Source organism: Lemur catta, chromosome 5, assembly GCF_020740605.2.
Source record: "Lemur catta isolate mLemCat1 chromosome 5, mLemCat1.pri, whole genome shotgun sequence".
Lineage (NCBI taxonomy): Eukaryota > Metazoa > Chordata > Mammalia > Primates > Lemuridae > Lemur > Lemur catta.
In genome coordinates, this window is record NC_059132.1 from 63,344,965 (window position 1) to 63,367,760 (window position 22,796).

At 40.2% G+C, this 22,796-nt stretch overlaps 1 long non-coding RNA gene and 4 other non-coding genes across 7 annotated transcripts in view; 2 read left to right on the forward strand and 3 right to left on the reverse strand.

Annotated features, from left to right (window-relative positions):
* Positions 1-1,637: 1,637 nt before the first annotated feature.
* TRNAW-CCA lies at positions 1,638-1,709 on the reverse strand. The gene has a single exon. It is a non-coding gene; the product is annotated as a tRNA-Trp (tRNA).
* A 1,999-nt stretch (positions 1,710-3,708) lies between these two features.
* Positions 3,709-3,781, forward strand: TRNAR-UCG. Its single transcript has one exon. It is a non-coding gene; the product is annotated as a tRNA-Arg (tRNA).
* Positions 3,782-5,541: 1,760 nt separating this feature from the next.
* Positions 5,542-22,796, reverse strand: part of LOC123638418 — a 39,816-nt gene continuing 22,561 nt past the window's right edge. The window contains exons 6-7 of one of the 3 annotated variants that reach the window (XR_006735342.1): positions 17,296-17,443; positions 5,542-5,561 (exon numbers count right to left, since the gene is read on the reverse strand). This is a non-coding gene — a long non-coding RNA (uncharacterized LOC123638418). Of the gene's footprint in view, positions 5,562-16,879; positions 17,444-18,707; positions 18,811-22,796 lie in introns of those variants that run through there. The other 2 variants (XR_006735339.1, XR_006735341.1) reach the window with 2 other exon arrangements.
* On the forward strand, positions 7,549-7,630 carry TRNAS-AGA. The gene has a single exon. It is a non-coding gene; the product is annotated as a tRNA-Ser (tRNA).
* On the reverse strand, positions 12,007-12,078 carry TRNAW-CCA. Its single transcript has one exon. It is a non-coding gene; the product is annotated as a tRNA-Trp (tRNA).

Genomic DNA, 22,796 nt, shown 5'->3' on the forward strand with positions numbered 1-22,796 from the left:
CAGACTTGTTTAGCCCTCAGGGGTTGTTATTGTTAACCCCTAAAAGATGAGTGTCTCAATCATGCATGGAACAGAGAATATCCTTACAGAGGAAATAGCAGGGGCAAAGGCCCTGTGGTGGGAAGGAGCAAAATGCATTTGGGGAACTGAAAGAAGGCCAGTGAGACAGAGGACTGTTAAGCAAAGTCAGTTGGTTTGTTTTGTTTTTGTTTTAAGCAGGAGAATGTCAGGATAAGACTTGCATTTAAAGACAAGCATAATATTATCAAAAGATCACATTGTATCCTATAAATGTATACAATCATGATTTGTCGATTAAAAATAAAATTAACTTTTTAAAAAATAAGAATAAGGACACTGATTTAACTGAACAAAAGAGATTTGCAAAGGCGAGTTAAGAGATGCGAGTCATGATCCCTGGCAAGAGATAAAAGATGAAGCAAAGAGGCCATTGTGGTAATGGAAAGAAGGGGACAGACAGGATATAACACATGAGGAGGAAAAACTGCACAACTCACTGCTCGACTGAGAAGAAGAGGTAGTGTTCAGGATGGCTCCAAGTCTTGAGGATGGAGACAAGGGTGAGAACTCACAAAGTGCTTTAGGCAGATAACCAAAGGAAGAGTCAGGAAGCAAAGAGGGCTGAGGATGAGCCTCAGAAAAACACCAACATTTAGTGTTCCACGTGGAGGTCCTCTGCAGGTAAAGGACATGAGAAGAAGTGATAAGAGAAGAAAGAGGAAAACAGGACACTAAGGTCTCTGATGCCAAAGGAGAGCGTTTAGATTAAATCTCCCTTTAAAGAGGATGGCAAAAGATGCACTGTCCAAGAGGGGAGTTCAACAGCAAGCCAAGGGCAAAACAGATGAATCCCACTGAATCTCTGTGAAAGCCATGAATTAAACTAAAATCTTAAGGCTCCCCTGCCACCCACTGACTGAATGGACCTCTTCTTGGCAGAGGGGATATCCTAAAACTAAATTGCCTGCCACGAGGAGGGAGATCAGACATGCCTCACCATGCTCCCCTCCCTTCTTGGAGATGTCCTTTTTAATCCATTAACAGGCCTAACGATATGCAAGACAAACCTGCAGGTCCTCAGTTTACACAACAAATATACATCCAGTGGCCTGTCTCTGATTAACAGACCTCCTTATCTTAAAACATTGCAAGCCTTTAGACAAAGCTTCATGTCTTTAACCAATTACAAGTCAAAGAATCTTTACACCCATCTGTAACCTGTAAGCCTCGGCTTCGATATGGCCCACTTTTTCAGACCAAACCAATGTATGCCTTCCATGTATTGATGCATGACTTTACCTGTAACCCCTGTCTCCCTGAAATGTATAAAACCAAACTGTAACCCAACCACAGAATTTGCTCAAGGCTTCTTGGGTATGGCTCCAGGTCATGGTCCTCAAATTTGGTTCAGAATAAATCACTTTAAAACTGTTTTACAAAGTTTGGCTTGTTTTCCACTGGCAAGGTAGGTAAGTCTATTCTCTTTGTCCTCACAGTTTCCAGGGTCTCAAGTTTTCTATCCAGGCCCAATTAGATACATCTCAGAGTAAAGTCCGCTTAGCGAATCATCCACTTAGCTGGATCAGCTTTACCCCCACCCAAAACACTACCACCTTTGACCTCGACGTGATTTGAACACACAACCTCCTGATCTGGAGTCAGATGCGCTACCGTTGCGCCACAAGGTCACAGGCACAACACTTTTTCACTTTAAGTTAAGAATCTAAAATTATTTCCTCTTTCTCTCCCCCCCCCCCACCAAAAGGATTTATTTTTTTATTATTTGATTTGATTCTTTCCCTCCAACACACACTGTTCACAGCTCCGCTAAGGTTTCATTGAGAAAGGTTATACAAGGGGAGTTCTAAATCTTGGTTTGGGTTGACCAGATTAAATATTAACCCCAAACCCAAATGATCCATATGGTAAAAACTCAGTTGTTCACGTTCAAGCTTTCCATTTGTCAAAATTTCCCGCTTTCAGAAAAATCTTCTACGTATTGGGTTTAAATCCGCGGTAAAATAGGAATAGGAACGGCTGTGAAGTTTGTACTAGTACTTTTCTTTTCAATTCACTAGACTTCTTCTTCTGGAGACTTCCAGCCTTGCATTGCCCTGCTGTACCTGACCTAGCGGTGCCTACTGCGCTCAATCCTATCCACACACCCACCCCATCCTTAACCTGCTGGGCCTCAAGGACCCAACCTGAAGGGCACCTCCTCATGAAACGCTCACTTCTCAGACAGAACCCGGGGCCTCTGGTCTCTATTGCATACACCTGCTATTCAGTTCACAACAATAACCCCAAACAAATCGCTAACGTTTAATTAAGCCCTTACCATTTTCTTCTACTAGCCCCATGTCCCACTGATTCTCAAAAAGTGCTACCCGATCGGCAGCTGCGAAGAATTCAGAAATGCGAATTATTGGCCACACCCCATACCTACTGAATTAGATAGTGGAGGTGGGGCCCAACAGTCTATGTATTAACCAGCCCTCCAGGTGATTGTCATGTAGGGGAAAGTTTGAAAATTCCTGCTCCAGCCTAGAAACCCGATATTTTCCTATTTCAAGAAAATAACTTCCCATCTTCTAGGATGGAGGAGGGGCAGTGTATTATAATAGTTTACCAGGGCTGCTGTAACAAACACTAGACTGGGTGGCTTAAACAACAGAAATTATTTTATTCATAGTTCTGGAGACTACAAGTCCCAGATCAAGGTGCCAGTCAAGACTGATTTTTTCCAAGGCCTCTCATGTTGACTTGCAGGTGGCCATCTTGTCCCTCTGTCTTTACATGGTCTTTCCTCTATGTGTCTGTGTCCTCTTCTCATAGGGACATCAGCCCTTATGATTAAGGCCCACCTTTATGATCTCAATTTACCTTAATTACCGTTTTAAGTAACCTGTCTCCAAATACTGTCACACTCTGAAGTACTGGAGGTTAGGGCTTCAACATATGAATTTGAGGAAGTTGGAAGGAGGCCCAGTTGAGCTCACACAGGCAGTTTCCAGATGAAGCTAGTGCTGACAATTCCTGAACCTGGCATAGGAGAAGAGGATGGAGAAGGGAGTTCAATGGCGTAAATCTATAGCCTCTTTGCTTTTCCCACTCCTGGTTTAAGATTTAGCTTTCTCAGGGCTGACAAATCAATGATCACTCTTCAATTGTCTTTCCAGATTACCAAATTTTGTTTCTGTTTTCTCCTCTCCTGAACTTTTGTCCTATTTGAATTTATTTTTTAACATTGCTTGAGTGGGATTTGAGGCGTGCACGTAAGTAAATTCTTGTGTTTAACCCACAATCTTTACCTGGAAGCATCGCAAGACAACGGTGGTTCCCTGGGTGTGTAAAGCAATCCAGTTCTATCTGCGCCTCTTCTTCAGCAGCTCTCAACTCAACCATTCTTTCCTCAGGGTGGCCTTTCTCCCTGATTCTCATGAACAGATAAAGTACTCTATTATTAGTTATTGAAGCACCACATTCTTGCCCTTTGTAGTTATCCACTTGAAACTTCACTGTATTTTTGACCGTTAGATTAAACTTCTTCCCCCAATTAGACTGTAAGATTTTTTCAGGGGTTGGAAATTCCTTGGTTTAAATAATGATTTCACTACAGTATTACTTTGCAGCTCACGAAAAGGATATTATTTTCCTGCAACAAATTGGTAGTTGTCACTAGCCAAGGACCACGTGGCCTAATGGATAAGGCGTCTGACTTCGGATCAGAAGATTGAGGGTTCGAATCCCTTCGTGGTTACTTGAGGGCTATAATCTATTTCTACTCCAAGTGTAGCTTAATGTTCAGGGTGGCTCAGGCATCATTTTATTTTCTCAGTTAAAGTCGATAATCAGAAATCTAGTCCTATTCACCTTAACAGCCTGTAAGGTCTATAAATGGTTCTCATACTTGCGTGCAAACCGAAGCACCTGCTAGCTGGTTAAAACCCCAAATCCTAGGCCTCACCCACAGAGATTCTAATTAGGTCAAGGGTGGTGCCTACTGGGAAGGGAAGCCAGCTTCGAAAGCTTGCATTTTATTTATTTTTATTTTCTGGAGATAAGAGTCTCGCTCTGTTGCCCAGTCTAGAGTGCCGTGGCGTCAGCCTAGCTCACGGCAACCTCAAACTCCTGGGCTCAAGCGATCCTCCTGCCTCAGCCTCCCCAGTAGCTGGGACTACAGGCGTGTGCCACCGCATCCGGCTAATGTTTTTCTATTGTCGGCAGAGATTGAGGTCTTGCTCTTGTTCAATCTGGTCTCAAAACCTTGATCTCAAGTGAACTTCAGACCTCAAGCGATCCTTTTGCCTCGCCCTCCCAGAATGCTAGGATTAAAGATGTGAGCCATGGTGTTAGAACCGTTCCCCGTTCCGCCCCAGGAACAGAATGGCAGAGTCCAAGGCTGCAAAAGGCAAAGGAGTTTATTGGCTGGCTCGAGCCAGGGTCCAAGTCCCAGAGCACCAACGCAGTGGTCTCTTTACGAACTAGGACCCCGTTCAATGGGACATATGCCCTTTTATATTCTTTGCTACAGCTTGTTACAAAAGATTGTCCAATATTGATTGCCCAAACCCCCCCCCACACACACACACCCTGCACAAGCCATTTACGTGCGATTAGGAATGTTGCCCTGGCTGTTAGGCTGTTTACGTGCTGATCATGCCTCGGCCCCTTTATCAGTAAGTTATTTGCAGTCACCCCCCAGGGCCTGGGCCTTGTTTACCAAGCATTTGAGTAAGCAAGCACCATTCACAGAAGCGGAATTTGGCCGTTAGCTATAAGCAAATTATTTTACTTTTCAACACACTTAGTTCAATGAAATAGCATAACACACTTGAAATAGCACAACACACTTGTAGGGGCTGCAAATTATTTCTGCTCTTCAATGGTGCTCAGCCTCAAGCTTTTGATCAAACAATAACAAAAAGCTGGGAGACTGTTCTACACTAAAAGGGATTAAGGGAATATTACAATCAAATCCAGTGAATGAACTTTGGGTGTTGGTTAGAAAAACTGGCTCTAAGAAATATATTTGAGAAATTTACATAAGGATTGGATATTGGATATTTTTAAAGAATTGACAGATATTTTAGTTGTGATAATGGTACTGTGCTTATAAAAGATGCATGTTTAGGTGATATATGTTTATGTATTTAGGTGTGGTATATCATAATGTCTGCAAATGAATTTCACATGATTCAGCAGAAAAAGAGCTAAGACTAAGATGGCAAAATGTAAATTATTGAATCTGAGTGGTAAATAATTGCCTATTTTTTTCAAAGTCTTATATGTTTGAAAATTTTTATAATAAAATTTGAATTTTTAATAAAGGCTTGTCAGAGACTGTTCTATTTAAACAAAGATCCTGAAGGATGAGCACAGAGTTCCAGGTAGCCAAGGCAAAGGTCAAGGTGAAAAAAAACGCCTTCCTTGTCTCAGGAGTCCCAGGCTGCCTTGACAGAGCAGGCAGAACAGGAACTGAAAAGGTCGGATGAGGGTCTTCTAGCTATTTTCAACCTTCCCTGTAGTCCGCAGAATATCTTAAAGACATTAAAGGAGGTAAGGGACACAATCAAATATGCCTTCTCTGTTAATGCTGAGGTAGCCCTGCTTACACAATCTGCCTGCAGCTGCATCTCCGGTATTACCTCTCACCGCTGCTCCTCTCAGTTCACTTCCAAAAAGCAATGTTTGAACTAGACAGAATTTTCTTCAATTTCTCATATATTCCGTAAAATTTAAATCTAGAACACCACCCTCCCCCTAGTTTGGTTCATTTCTATACATCCTTCAGATCTGAGCTTAAATATGATTCATTCCACAAATATTTATTGAACACCCATGGAGAATTCAGAGTAGAAACTTTCTTCACAACCCTTCTTCGTAAAGCTTGGAGTCTAATGAGTGACCCTCTAGGCACCCACCGAAGACCTGTGTGGTTGGGCTCTAGCACCCCTCTTATGGGCTACTATGGCACACTACACCTCTCACTTGCATTCATTTGTTTAATTGTTCATTTCTGCAATTGTTTACTCTAGAAATCCCTGAAAATAGTGGCCATATTTTTTTTTGTTCTCCACTGAATGAGCAGCTCCTAGCAAAGTGCTTAGCACATGATTGTGCTCAAAATAAAATTTTTGAAAGAATGAAGAAATGAATAAATCATTTTAGGGATCAGGGACTGAAGGCCAAAAGACTTCTAAGAAGTTGTTGCAATAACTCTTAGAAGCAACTGAGGACCCGATCTAAAAAAAATGGGCCTGAGGCTGGGGAGGAAGAGCCAGATTTGGGAAATAATTAGAAGGTTGAATGGAAGGCCTGGTGGGGAGGGAGTTAGGGAGAGGGAGGACAAAGGGAGTGTTTGTTTGTTTGTTTTTGATTTTGATTTTTTGTTTGTTTGTTTTTGGAGACAGTGTCTCACTCTGTCACCCAGACTGGGGTGCAGTGGCCCAATCTTAGGTCACTGCAGCCTGGAACTGCTGGGCTCAAGTGATCCTCCTGCCTCAGCTTTCAGAGTAGCTGGGACTTCAGGCATGTGCCACCATGCTGGGTTATACAAGGGGAGTTCTAAATCTTTGGTTTGGGTTGTTGGAGGAGGTTCAAGTCTGAGGGAAAGGATAGAACTTTCCTTTGGGGATGTATTGCTTTTGTGAGGCCCATGGACATGCAAGAAGAAATAACTAGGACAATTGAATATTCTGAAATCCAGAAAAGAGATCTGGACTGGAGATGATTTTCAATCCATCAGCACATGAGCAGTAGTTTATCAATCATCCCTTACTCTTCTGTTCATGGATTGGAGCCATCGATAAAATATACGGAATCCCCTACTTGATCTCTAATACACATTCACACATGCAGATAATATTGTGGTAATGATAGTGTAATTTCAGAAACATGGAGATCCTGGGGTTTTGTTCTTCCTTTGGAAGTGGCCTTTTTTATATGTTTTCAAATTATTATCCACAGCATATAAAATACAGTTGTTCTTTCCCTTGTGGGATAAGGGTCCATACAGTGAAGAGGATATGACTCTCAAGATACTTTCTACTTTCCAATTTCATTTAGAAATGTTCTTTCTGCTGTTTAAAATATTTTGAGCTTTATGAAGAGACAGGAGACAGGTTTACTATAGAACATTTTGGTGGATCCAGGTTCTTGAATTTTAAAATGGTAGTTACAATTGTGCTGACGTTTGTGCTTACTATATCACAGGCACTGTGTTTAAAGACATAGGGGATCTCTGAGGAACATCTTTGTCAGATTATTTATTGAGGATAAATTATCCACTAGGCAAAAACTATAAGAATTTTTAAAGTTATTAAAACATATTCTTGATTTGCATTCTAAAAAGACCCAAAGAGCATTCTCAGCTTACCACATATATGCCTTGAATTGAAGTTTGTTGATTCCTTCCCGGTTTCATTGGTGGAAACTAGTATTATTTTTAAATCCTTAGTCAAAATAAAAGGTAGAATATGTGATACATGGTAACATGTATGATATTCAAAATCTGTAGGGAGACTTGTAGTTGTGGCCAAATGGTTAAGGCAATGGACTAGAAATCCATTGGGGTCTCCCCGTGCAGGTTTGAATCCTGCTGACTATGAAAATGTTGCTTTTTGTGTCTTCAGTCTCCTCTCATTCTGTTACCAACACTTCTCTACGTTTTACAAGTTACACGAAAATGAATTGTTCAGGGGCATAAGTTAAGAAGAACTTGAATTTTTGTGGTCCTCAAAATGGATTTCTCATTATCCAAAATAGACCTTATCTCAGGTCCTTTACAAGTTACATCAAAACAGATTTCTCATTGCCCAGGAAGGAATCGTTGTGTATGAGTAAAGGAAGTCAAAGCAACCAAGAGAACCATAATTTGTTTTAGTTCTGAAGGTTTGGGGTTCAAAATCCTATGATTAGAAGGAAATAAGTTGAAATAAATGTTTCGTGTTCCTTCTTAGAACAGTCATCCCATGACACTTTCTTTTTCTATAGATGTAACTCCAGGGCTGGACACAAATGGGCCAGTGGCGCAATGGATAACACGTCTGACTACGGATCAGAAGATTCCAGGTTTGACTCCTGGCTGGCTCGTTGCCAGCTTATTTTAAATGTGGTTATTGAGGTTCCACAAATTCCCCTTTCCTCGATCTCTGTGTATCATTTGATATGTTAAGTTTTTAAATTTCTTAAAATATTACTTTACAAAAAAATGACAAAATTTTTATAACATTAACTCTAGCCTTAAGTTCACTATTCTTCTTTTGCATAATGTTTTCTTTAAAATCGAATTGATAACATTGATAGTTTTAAAAACAGACTAATCCTCACATTGCTTGATAAGACTTAGTAGAAGGAAGACTTTTTACATGCATCATTCTGTGAGAGTTACGATTAAGAGTTTCACAAAGAGATTTCTAGATATCAAAAATTTTTAGGTCCTTTTCTATCCTTCTAACATATACATAATTTCAAGAATCAAACATTTCACAAGATTTGTAACAGAAACCAATAATCTCTTCTCCCACATGCATCCATGGTGTCTCTCTGTGTATCCAAATTCCTTTTCTTAGAAGGACACCAGTCAGACTGGATTTGGGCCTTTAACTTAATCACTTGTTTAAAGACCCTATCTCTAAATACAGTCACATTGTGAGGTACTACGTGGGGGGAGAGAGTGGAGTTCTGCATATAAATTTGAAAGAACACAAGTCAGCCCACACATTCTATGTTGACTCTAGCCATCAAATATACTACCTGATTGGTATGGTTGACTTCTCAGAAATAAATAAGAACCTTCATCAAGGATGCTTACTCAGAAAGTCCCACATTATCCTTCCAAATGAATAACAATTCTTAAAGGAGGCCTTTTCATTTTAAAGAACAAAAGAGAGGAAAAGAAAGGACTTCTGTGTAGTCTGGACTGAGGGGAACCTTCTGAATCAAACAGGTTGCCCCTTTTTCCTTCCTTCAAAAACTATTTGGAACTTGGAAAGCAGTTAACATGTTCTGCTTTCTATTGTAAACATTTCATTAACCAGTGCAAAACCCAGTTTCCCCAACGCTCAGATTAGGAATCTCAGAAACATGAACATCACAGAGAACCACGGGGTTTTCACAAAAACAATCGACTTAAATTTCAGGATTCAAATCAGAACAGTTCTCCATGGTATGTTAACAATCTATGGTTTTAGTGCCTTAAAAATCTGCTCCCAGAAACCTCTCTGATACTGTTAGTTCACTCAGTTCCAGACAGATCCACTGACTTTTCTCTATTTTTGGAACAATACAGGCATGCTCCTGCCTCAAAGCCTTTGCATTTGGTATTCTCTCTACCTGCAACCATCATCCACCAAATAGTACTGTGGCTCACACTCTTTATCTTTCTGAGGTCTTTGCTCAAATGTCATCTTCTCAAGGAGACTTTCCCTGATCTTCCTATTTAAACTTGCAACCCCTACCACTCCCCCACTCCCAGCCCCCCACAGGCTTTATCCTCCTTCCCTGCCTTGTCTTTCTTCATAGTTTGTTTACTGTGGTTTCCCCACTACAATGTAAACATAATGAGGACAAGATTTTCTTTTTTCCTGCTTTATTAACTGCTGCAGTTTTGGCAGAGACTGGCAAGCAAATTTTTTTTACTTGAATACGTGAATGAATAACTAGTGAAACAGAATAAAGAAAATTGGGGGACTAATACGGGAATAAATCAGTGCATGCTTTGATCATTGAAGTGGCCATAAGTGTGGGGCCATGTCAATGTGATTATAATAATTCATGTCTATCTCTGGTACCCAAATAGGAAAATAATTCCAAATTTGCTGCAAATGTTAGTGTTTATAATTGTGAACTAAAATAAAATCTTAAGGCTCCCCACACCCCGCCACGCCCCCTCCTCCCACCAGCTGACTGAATGGACCCCCTCTTGGCCAAGGGGATATCCTAAAACTAAATTGCCTGCCATAAGGAGGGAGGTCAGACATGTCTCATCATGCCCCCCTCCCTTCTTGGAGACATACTTTGTAACCCATTAACAGGCCTAACAGTATGCAAGACAAATCTGCAAGTCCTCAATTTACACAACAAATATATGATATGTCCAGTGGCTTGTCTCTGATCAACAGACCTCCTTATCTTAAAACATTCCAAGCCTTTAGACAAAGCTTCATGTCTTTAACCAATTACAAGTCAAAGAATCTTTAAACTCACCCATACCTGTAAGGCCCCACTACGAAATGGTCCACCTTTTCAGGCAAAACCAATGTATGGCTTCCATGTATTGATTCATGACTTTACTTGTAACCCTTGTCTCCCTGAAATGTATAAAACCAAACTGTAACTCAACCACCACCCATCCACTTGCTCAAGGCTTCTTGGGCATGTCTCTGGGTCATGGTCCTCAAATTTGGTTCAGAATAAATCTCTTTAAAATTATTTTACAGAGTTTGGCCTCTTTTCCCTCAACAGAATCATGCAGAGAGGTTTAGAGTATTATCTCCAGTTCTGCTGTTTACTAGCATGCATGACCTTGGGCAAATTATTTAAACTCTGCAAATCCCAGCAGTCTCCTTCATAAGGTGAGAGTAATAGCAAGTATTTACTTTGTAGAGGTGCGGAGAATAAATGATTTAGAACTTGGAAAGCAATTGGAATAGTGCATGGCACCTAGTAAATGCTCAAACAATAAAAGCTAAACTGTTGTTTTTGTTATTATTTATTTTTGGATAGTAATGTATTGCCCCCAGAGATATAGATCTCTGACAGAAGTATAAATCAAAAGTAGTTCTTCTACGGTATCTATGGAAACTGGTACAGTTTCCTCCTTATACGCGGAAGAATCTATCTTGGAAGAAAGGAGGGGAGGAGGAAAAGTCCAACCTGCGTAGCAGAGGATGATTTTGATCCATTGGCCTCTGGGTTGTGGGTCCAGCGCACTTACACTGCACTACTCTACTGAAAGTAATAAAGGCTTCCTAGTTATTATTCATCTCTTTTAGTTTGTCAGTTTTCCAAATTGCAGAACTGCATGTCTCCTCTTTTCCCTCCAGAGTAATAATCTATTTTTTGTAATACAATGGTCACGGGCCTAGACTAACTACTAAGAAAAAGGTCAATAAGAAATAGAAAAAGATCATTTTAGGTATACTTCTCTAAAGCACAAATGTATGATTAGATATAACGTCTGTCACTGTGTATTGTGTTAATATATACAGTAAATATATGACAAAACGTCTGCTGATATTCCAAATGTCATGTTTTAAAGTCATTACAAGTTTTACAAAATAATAGAAACTCTTCAGAAGAAATAGATGTAGTTTACCTTTTTTTCCATGCTGTAATGTACTAATACATAATCTTTAGGGGGGTTCACGGAATGTTTAGCCCAGAGGATTAACCTTCTCTGATGTAAGGTTCATTCCCCATAGTCTCCATTGGGCAAAGTAACCGCGTTCAGGTTTTTTCCTCTGGAAATCGATTAACTCTTTCCGTGATTTGCAAGGGTTGGGGAATTGCAGAGATCCAGCGAGGTGCTGTGGAACCCCTCTACCTTGGAAAAGCTGATCCAGGTATGAAGCAAGTGAACTAGGTCTCTGCGAAGATCTGTTAAGCTCCTGAAAGTTGGAAAGAGAGATGTGGATAGAGAGACGGGGCCAAGAGCACAAAAGTGAGAGTGGACAGAAGTCTAGGAGGGTTTAGAATAGGGACAAATTGGTGAACAGTGTAATTCAGAATGTTTGCTTAAAAAAGAATGAAAATGTCTCTATGGGCCTAGGAATAATCCAAAAATACAATAATATATTCCTATGTATACCTACCTAGTTAATTAAAAAAAAAAAAAAGTGGGGCATTTTGAAGAGACTAAAGTAACTGACCATACAAGCCTTGGAGGAGGGAAGGCAACTCTTCCTTCCTTCCTTCATAACATTTCATAGATACGGTACTCCCCCCCCATATCGTCATCCACATCAGTGGGCTAAAAACAACTGACCCCGACGTGATTTGAACACTCAACCTTCTGATCTGGAGTCAGATGCGCTACCGTTGCGCCACGAGGCCCCTCTGAGTCGCTTGTTAACTTACGTATTACTCTGATCTATAAAAATGATTTTTCGGTACTTGCTTAGGGCCAGGCAACCGAGCACCAAATAATGCCTGGTTGCTGCTTTCTGAATAAAGCCGCTGTCCATCCAATCATTCTGCTTTTCTCAGCCTCCGAATTACTCCATTTTCACCTCTTCATATGCATATTTCATTCCTTTTCTTACCTTGTTTTCTCCATATATTCCAAAAATAGAAGTTTTGGGCGTTTTGTTGTTTTTTTCTTTTTAGAAATACATTCTGTTAAAAGTTGCTCCCTTCGGAGTGGGGTTGTGTAGAGGAGGCGGCTGAGAGTAAATAATGAGTATCTTTCCTTCCCCTACTCCTCCTCAGTAATGGACGCTAACCAGGGTGAATTTTGAACTCGTTTCCAAAGTTGACTGCCGATCCTAACCAGTGTTTCAGTGAAATGAATTCACGAGGCAATCAGATTACTGGGTCTGAAACTAGCCCAAAAAAAGAACAAGAAATCTTGTCTTTGGGGGCGAGTGGGTTATTCTGGCCCTGTGCTTTGGCCGCTTAAAGAGCCTGCCTAGGTAAGTAGAGATCTGAATTTTAATGTCAGCGGGGTTTTCCTGGGAATCTGAGATCTACACACAGACCATCTCCCCTAATAGTGAAGAGGCCACTTTGAACTCCTAGGAAAAGATGTTCTGAAAAGTGACCCGCTCCTGAAAACAGATTCATCTTTCTCTGAAAATTAAGGTTTCCTTTTCTTAATCCTAAAAAATCTGTCCAGAGCCCTGGGTTCCAGCTGGAAGTTGTAAAGGATCATAAATACTGAATTGAAGGAATTTGTGTTTGACCCTGTAGATAGCAGAGTAGTTTTGGTAGGTTATATGCTGTTATTTGTCTGTTAACAAATGAAGGTAGTCATTCTGTGGGGTTGTGGAAAAAGATTAGGGGGCTTCAGTAAGGAATGTGTTGAAAGTCGGAGGCATTGGGTGGTGAGATGAACCCAGCTTTCAGAAAATAAATTACCACGGATTTAGAAGGATCTGTAGCTGCTTCCAGAAAGAAAGGAGCCTGCAGATTTGGTGTGTCAAGACGATCTAGTGTGATCTGCTGTTGAAATGTCTGTTTTTCTCATATATAAAATGGGGATAACATTCTTGTGATTTTATTTAAGTAATGTGCTCTAAGTTTATATATGCTTAAAATGATGCCTGGCATATAATGAGCTCTCAATAAATGTTAGTATAATTTCCATCACTATAAAGTTCAGTGAAATTCTTAAATTCGTATGTCCACCACCAGCCTCATTCAGCAAAGATTGTAGTAAGACTTACATTTGTCAATTGTTAGCCCTCTTGCATAAATTTAGTTTGGTGTTATGAAACAGAATTAAATAAATTTGCTCATTTCAGATGTTAAAATTATTCTTTTCCTTTAATAAGAAAAAAAATAGTTAAAATGAGCATCATCCCAGGTTGCAGCTAAAATCAGTGAGGACATTGGCAACATAGGGCTGTGAAGGAAGCTGGAAATGAACACCAATTCCAATCAGCAACTGGAATGAAAAACTCAGTGAAACACTTTAACTCATAGAAGTTTCATTATTCACTTGTTTTAGTCCATATTTAACAGTAATTCACAGCACTGCTGATTTCTGTCAGGTTGTTTATAATGAATTGTTTCTAATAACAGAAGCAAGTCTGGATAAAATTTTTAACATTGAGTTGTTATTCAGTTTCAGTGACAAGCATCTAGAGCACCTTGATATTGAAATTGCTTCTCTCACTGCAGACCTTGTTTCAAAGCCCGTTACTTTCCAGAGCTGGAGACCATGAGCCTAAGCCCTGCAGACTTGGTTGTATTAGATACCTTACTCTAATCTGGGGCTCAGGCAAGAGAATTTTCAAATCTCCCAAATTCTGGGTCATAGCACCAATCACAGATATTGCTGATTTGAGTTTTAATAGCTGGCTTTGTCTTTGTGACTGTGTTCCTGTCTCTATCCAGTGCTTCTTCCAGAAACTTGGATAAATTTCTGAAGATCTAAGGAAAGGGAGTCAAGGAAAAAACAGTTTGTGTTTTGTGAGGCTCCTCCTACAGACTGCCTCCTGCCTATCACCACACTCCTAGAACCACCTGCTGACAGATTCCCATATCAGCCACTTGTCTGGGTCTCCAAATATCTTTGTTCCTGTCATACATCATCACTGAGATCTCCAGGCCTACTTTGACAAGACACACTGTTGAAATCTATTTGGGATCATCTCCTGACTTCTCACTGAATACAGACACTTGTTTGCTACCATTTCCTCTGAATAAAGTCTCCCTTCTCAGCTGGGCTCTATCCTGATTCCAGCAATGGGCCTGTCCTCTGCAAGAAGGTGTCTGCTCCACCCTAGTGAGTGAACCAATTTCCAGCCTGACTGCAACACCAGCGTAGATTTGTGTTTGGGGTGGAAACAGAGGTCAAGTGTAATTATGTGTGTTTAAGGCTTACTTAAGAGATTTACGTCCATTAAGATGGCTATTATTTTAAAAAGTCAGAAAATAACAAATATAAGTGAGACTGTGGAGAAATTACAACAACTTGTACATTGCTAGTGAAAATGTAAAATGGTGCAACTACTTTACCATTGTGGAAAATGGTAAAGTAGTTCCTCAAAATATTAAACATAGAATTACCAAATGAACTAGCAATTCCACTTGTACATATATACTGAAAATAATTGAAATCCAGGACTTGACCAGATTATTTGAACACCAATGTTGATAGCAGCAATGTTCGCAATAGTCAAAAGGTGGAAACAACCTACATGTCCATTGACTGATGAATGGCTAAACAAAATATGTGTGTGTGTGTGTGTGTGTGTGTGTGTGTGTGTGTGTGTATACATGAATATTATTTGGCCTTGAGGAAATTCTGATACATGCTACAATATGGATGAATCTTGAAAACATTATGCTAAATGAAATAAACCATACACAAAAGGACAAATATTTTACAATTTCACTTATATGAGGTACCTAAGAAGGGTCAAATTCAGAGACAGAAAGTGATTACCGGGGCTAGGAGGAGGGGAGAATGGAGAGTTATTGTTTAATGGGAAGAGAATTACTTTGGAATGATTAAAAAACTTCTGGAAATAGATGATGCACAAGAATGTGAATGTACTTAATACCACCAAATTGTATACTTAGAAATGGCTAAAATGGAAAATTATATATTTATTTCACTACAATAAAACAGTATTTAAAAAAACTAAAAGAGAAAGGCAGAGAGACAGAAATGAGGAGAATCTGGATGTTAAAAAAGGGATGCACAGAGGAACAGTGCCTTTCCTCTCCTGGTGCAGAAATATGAGACTTTGTGTGCATGTCGTGGGTAAGGCTGGTAGGCCTATCCTGTATGTCTGTGATCTCATCTCTTACTACCCTTCCGCACTCTGTTCCAGCCACATTGGCCTCAGCACGGGTAAAAACATAATAGGCTCAATATAAGGCCTGGCTAATTTTTTTTTTTCAATGCAAGGTCCTTGGAACTACAAACACATACCTTGAAATTAATTCAGGAGTCCCTCATGAGGTATATAAAAATCACAAGGTGTATCATTCTGAGATAAGGACCTGACAGGTACTGCTTTGGTTACAGCATCGCTGCAGGCAATGCTTTAGACATTGCCTTGGGCATTGCCTCACTGATCAAAACAAAGTTTCTATTATAATTGCCCAGATCAAAACAAGATGAAGGCAGGGCAAGTTCCAACCGATTAGAACCAAGACGGTGGAGGAACACTGCTCCTCTCATGAATATTTCTCCCCTTATTTAGCCCATTGCTTAAATAGAAACGCAACAGGAGCCAGGGGGCTGGTCCTCCTCTGCTCTGTCTGTGGAGTAGACTTCCTAACCTTCTATAGTTTCTGAATAAATCTCACTTTCACATTAGTTTGTTGGCCCAGTCCTTAATTCTTTCTTTTTTTTTTTTCCTAATTCTTTTTTTTTTTTTTTTTTTGAGACAGAGTCTCATCTGTTGCCTGGGCTAGAGTGCCTATATATAGTTTTAGTTGTCCAGATAATTTCTTTCTATTTTTTTTTTTTTTAGTAGAGACTCAGTCTCGCTCTTGCTCAGGCTGGTCTCGAACTTCTGAGCTCAAATGATCCACCCGCCTCAGCCTCCCAGAGTGCTAGGATTACAGGTGTGAGCCACCACACCCAGCCCTTAATTCTTTCTTGAGCAAAGCTGAGGACCTACTTGGACTTCAAGTGGTTCCCAGCATTGGGAGTCACTTTCCTGCATCATCTTGTCTCTCAAGGAGATAGAGAATTTTTACTTGTTCTTTCTTCTACTTTACTATATAAATTTGTGTGAATTCTTTCCAGACTTTGTAGTCATTTTTGTGCTACCTTACACACATGTAAATCTGAAAATGCTTACTCAGTCATAAATTGTGTTCTCCTATATTGGTACGGAAGGATATTTTGTTGGCAGGATTGCTTTATTTTCCCAAAGACACCAGGCCTGGTCTCACCTCAGGGTCTTTGCATTTGCCATTCCCTCTGCTTTGCCACTGTTTCACCAGATATTTTTATGGTATGTCCCCTTGTCCTTAAAGTTTTTGTCACCTTCTCATCGAGAACTTCTTGTCCACTGTTCTCAAAATGGCATACCTCTGACTCTCCCTATCTCTTTTCCTTGCTTTATTGTTCTCTGTAGTACTTGTTAGCATCTAATATATATATATATATATATATATAGCTTATATATATATATATATATATAGCTTATATATTTATATATTACCTCTTAAAAATAAGTAAAAGTAACTAAACTAAAAGCTAAGACACAGCTCCTTCAGGGGTCTGTCCAGGAGGTCAGCTTGCCCTCCACACAGTATCCCCCAGTGGTTAGTTACCATACCCTCGTCACCACCACATCATGGCTACAGCTCCCTGCTGAGAACACCCCAGGAAATTGGCCCATAGGGATAGTGGCCTCTCCAGGAGATCAAATTCTTAATATGTGCCTCATTTTTCTTGCGGATCCCCTGTGAGACAACACATGGTTAATTATTGTGGCAGAGGCTGCTATAGTAGTTTTGTCAAAGTCTGTTTCTTTGTCTGTCAGAAACATAGCTAAACTACATTTCCTAGCCTCCTTGCAGTTAGATGCACATGGCTGGGATCTGGACAATGGAGTGTGGGAAGAAGTGTTCTAGTTATACCAATTCACAACTTTGAGACTTGATCTAGGAAATCCTTCCACAACGTTTCCTTTTTCTCTTTCTCTTTCTGTCAGTCAAACGCTGAAGACCCCGTGGAGGACTCCATGGTCCTAGATGCCAGAACCATTCAATAATCTCTTGGTGACCACTGAGAAAATCAAAAAGAAAATCTGCATTAGATATTGTCTGAGGGGAAAAAAGAAACGTATGGAGGTGAAAAACTGAGACTTAAAGTTTTCTGTGTTATAGTAACCAGTATTACTAATACAATAATGCTTTATTTTTCCTTGTTCTTTTGTTTCCCAAGTTTTAGTATGTAAACTCTAAATCTCATAGCATTCTAGAATCATTAACACGTACTTGCTACACATATGGCAGAAAATACATCAATTTTTCAACATTCTAAAAATTATTAGCTTATTTAACAATGAACCATTGTTCTGTAAACTAATTAAGATTCCTCATGCACTTCACTTCCTCAACCTACAAATCCAAGCTGAGCAGAAATAAATAAATAGATACTACTTTTTTGCAAATGCAATACTACACTAAAAATCTCTAATAATGTGGACTTAATTCTAGGTATGATTTTTTTTTTTTTTTAAGAGACAGGGTCATGTTCTGTCACCTAGGCAGGATTACAGTGGCACCACAATCATAGCTCATTGTAACCGCCAACTCACAGGCTCAAGTGATCTTCCCACCTCAGCTTCCTGAGTAGCTGGGACTACAGGCACATGCTACCATGCCCAGCTGATTTTTTTTTTTAATTTTTTGTAGAAACGGAGTCTCACTATATTGCCCAGACTGATCCCAAACTCCTGGCCTCAAGCAATCCTCCTGCCTAGGCCTTCCAAAGTGCTGGGATTACAGGCATGAGCCACTGTGTCAGGCAGTATGATCTTATTTTAGCCTGACTTTCAAATTTCTTCCCACTCTCATCAAAGCAAAGAATTTTCTTAAGTGTCAGTCTCACACTTATTTTTTATTTGTCTACTTACTCTCCTGCTCATTCCCAGGCAAGTGTGCTAGTAAGTGTTTACTAACTCTCTAAGGAAAAACACTATCCTGGGATATAGTGCTTGCCAATTTTCTCACCAAAGCTGATTCAAACTATAGAATCACTGAAGTCACTGAATGTTGAGTTGGGAAGAGATGTGCATAATTGGATTCTCTGAGCCAGTACAAGTGGCTCTGGAATACCACCAAGGTCTAATCTATAGTTCTCTCAACAGTAATGGCAATTAGAAGAAGCTCATTGACTTAGTCCATTTGTGTTGCTATAAAGGAATACCCGAGGCTGGGTAATTTATAAAGCAAAGAGGGTTATTTGGCTCATAGTTTTTCAAGCTGTACAAAAAGCAGAGTGCCAGCACCTGCTTCTGGCGAGAGCTTCAGGCTGCTTCCACGCATGGTGGCAGGGGAAGGGGAGCTCGCATGTGCAGAGATCACATGTGAGGGAGGAAGCAAGAAAGAGAGAAGGGAGAGGTTCCAGGCTCTTTTCAACCACCAGTTCTGTAGGAAGTAAGAGTGAGAATTCAATTACTCCAGTGAGAATGGCATGAAACCGTTCATGAGGCATCCACTTCTAGGACCCAAACACCTCCCACCAGGCCCAGTCTCCAATGTTGGGGATCAAATTTCAACACAAGACTTGGTGGGGCCAAACAAACCATATCCAAACCGCAGCACTAATATGTATTAAGCACTTACTATGTGACAAAAATATTTCTCTGAATTTTTATATGCTCTCATATAATCATATTTAATTCTCATAACAAGTCTGTGAGATTGGTGTTGAAAACATGAAAAATTTCCCAGCAGCTGGAAGCTAAAATCTAGGATAATTGAACATACACAATTCTTTACAGGACAAATAGTAATCAGACAAGACCACTCTGTTACCTTGGTGAAACAAGATGAAGATAAGACTACTCCATAACTGTGTATGAAACAGGAAAGAGATAATGACACTCTGCAAGCATAAAAAAAAGTAAATATTCCCTTTTCCAGCATAATAGATTGACTGTGATTTCTTACCAATGACAGCCCCAGCCCCACTTTAGTTGCCTTGTTTGTAGGTAGAAATTACTAGAATACCCAAAGTCACTGAATTGCCCCACTTCCTGACAACACCCATTCCAGAGCTGATGTCTGATTCCCTTACACCCTCCTTAGAAAGTAAGCTTCTCCCAACTCCCTCCTACCTAGATGCCCTCTATTCCACTAGCGTGCACGCTCCCTTGCCACAGCAAGTTAAATAAATCTAACTTTGTTGGACCATAAGTGTATTCCTAGAGGTCTTTGGTCAGTGGACTTTAACAATGTCAGTAGCCCTACAGAAGAGAAAATTAAAGTTTAAGCTAAAGAGTCAGGGAACCTGTTATTTGAGGTATGATTTCATATGAGAGATGGCTTTACCTTCCTGCAAGGAGCATATGGTCTGGGCTGAATTTATAAGACATTATCAGAGACAGCAAAATGAACTGACTGCCAGAATAGGGGTGCACAGGTGGGTAATCCAGAAATTAGCAACAGCAAGAAGCTGTTATCACCCCTTAGGATGGACGGACAATAGAAAGAGGGGGCTAGAATGGTGACAGTGGTCCCCAGGGAATGATGGGCAGGAGCTAGAATTCCAGAGGGAGGAACTCAAACCCTGAATGGATGCAGCTATTGCACGAAAAGCCACAGGAAGCAGAGAGAAAGGGAAAATATCCTGGCGTCTGTGTTCCTCCTGAATTCCAATCTTTTGTTAGTTCTCCCATTGGCTAATCCCACCCAGAAGCCACAAGGCACGAGTGCCTGGGAAATGTAGTTTTTTTGTGATACAAAGCAGAGTAAGGGAAAGATGGGGACTGAATCTGAAAAAGACAACTTGATTGATACAATACCCTTCCCTGTTATGATCAAAGTATTAAATCTATTAAAACATGTTTGAATGCATCTATAAATAAGTCTTTTTTTTTTTTTGAGACAGAGTCTCGCTGTGTTGCCCAGGCTAGAGTGAGTGCCGTGGCGTCGGCCTAGCTCACAGCAACCTAAAACTCCTGGGCTCAAGCGATCCTACTGCCTCAGCCTCCCGAGTAGCTGGGACTACAGGCATGCGCCACCATTCCCGGCTAATTTTTTTTCTATATATATTTTTTAGTTGTCCAGATAATTTCTTTCTATTTTTAGTAGAGACAGCCTCGCTCTTGCTGAGGTTGGTCTTGAACTCCTGACCTCAAGCAATCCACTTGCCTCAGCCTCCCAGAGTACTAGGATTACAGGCGTGAGCCACGGCACCCGGCCTTATAAATAAGTCTTCTCATTAGAGTTTGCCCTTTGGACTAATTCTTTCTAATATGCAGTTTACAATGATAAGAATTCTAGTATAACATGATGTTACATTTTATATGTATTTATAGAAGTGTCTAAGTTTATAGCAGAAAAATCATAGGGAACAACAAATTACAAATATTCAATTGAATAAAAAGTTTTCCTTTCTAAGATGTAGTCATTAGTATATAAAACACACACCATGTCCCAGGTATAAAAATAGTAGTAATTTACTTATGAAAGAGTGATATTTTGATAGGAGGATAGTTTCATAGTTTGATAGTAGAATTTTTGTTGGTTTGTATTAAATGTAAAGCACCTTAACAAAGAGGCAGACCGTAATTGGTTACAGATCACAGATTTCCCTTATTTGAACAAAACACTTGTAAATATATATATATTTGTAGAGTTTAAATACCAGGCCTCAGGAAAGGTCTTGAATATCCAATAGTCATTACAGTAGATGAAAGGTCAGCAAACACACCTGTAAGGCAAATCCAGCCAGCAGCCTGTTTTTGTAGTGTCCACAGCTGTTTTTACATTTTTAGACAGTTGACTATAAATGAAAAGAGAATAATAATCTGTGCCACATCAAAATTATATGAAATTCAAATTTCATCACCTATGAAGATTTTATTGAGACACAGCCACGTCCATTTATCTGTGGCTACACTACAAGGGTAGTTATGAAAGACATTGGAGGGAGGGCTTACAAAGCCAAAAGTATATAATATCTGGTCCTTTACGGATAAAAGGGTCCAGACTCCTGGGCCAGAAGAAGGTATTTTCTTAGAGACAGAGGCAACTGCTCCTCTCTAAGCGTCAGAGGCATCTCCAGAATTTCTCATTATGGGGGCAGCCCAGGTCTGGATAGGCAGAAGGATCCAGTGCCTTCCAGCATGCACTGTTTGTTGCCCAAGGCCACAGCATATGGAAGGCCTGAGCATAGGGTGGCTCCTAGTCCTAGCTGGTCCATCTGCCTGCTGGCTCACCGCCTCTGTCCAGGTTCCCAGCCCTAAATGGAGTATGACTGAAGCTCTGTGCTTGAGTTTCATAGTCACCATTGTATCCTTATAAAAATATGATGTATTCCTTTTTTTTCCTTCTTTACTGAGCTTGGGTTACATTGTCAGCAGCAAAAGTATTAGCATATAAAAACTCAACCTATATTTTGTGTGCTTGTGTTTTACTTTAAAAGAAACACTTTTTTCATTTGGGGGAGAGGATAGACCACTATATCCTTCTTAATTACAGAAAAGTAAACAGGCTCTTTTGTGGTTCTAGATTAGCGACCCATCCATTCATTTACTCATTCGCCAAATATTTATTGTTGGCATACTATGTGCCAGGCACTTTTCTAGATTTAAGGGATATTTCAGTTAACAAAACAATTAAAACAAACAAACAAACAAAATTCCTCTGTTTGATGTTACTATGCCTGGGATAATACTAGTGGCAACTGGAGCCTTCTTGTGACCGTGAAGAGAGCTAAGCTGACAAGCTAAGCTTGTGAAATATTAAGATGGAAAGAATCTGGGTCCTTGATGACAATACACAGATGGGAGTTGAACATTGTGTTGGTCAGAGTTCAGTTGTAGAGTGTAGAATGCATTTTAGGTTGTTTAAGTAGGAAGGGATTTCTTACAAGTACTCTCTACCATGAGCATTCAGAACTGACTTCCAGTGCCACACTGCAGAACTGGACTACCAAGGAAGCTCCTGTGGTACAGCACTGTAACTGTACCACAATGCTGCTGCTGCAACCAAGGACATCACCACCACCAGAAAGCCCCCGCTTGCTGCCAGGTTCAGAACCGTGCAGCACCTGCATCGGCACCAGCAAAACAGATGCCTTACGGCCTGCCTCTCAATTCTTAAAAATCAATGATAGGTCACTAAAGACTCTGCTAACACTACACAGTGAAACCACGTAACACTTGAAATAGCAGAAATGCAGCCCCTGCCTCATTTCTATCTTCCACATCCCAAGTGGCTGCATCTGATTGGCTAGAGATGTAGTTTGTTAAAACTTCATACCCAAAATGAGATACCATTCTTAGGAAAAGGGGAGGCCCAACATTAATTGATAAAGTCCTGAACTGACCAAGATGAAGTCGAAGTCCATTGACTTAGAAGTAGCCTGATTTAACTAAGATGAACGATCTGCCATTAAGCAGGAA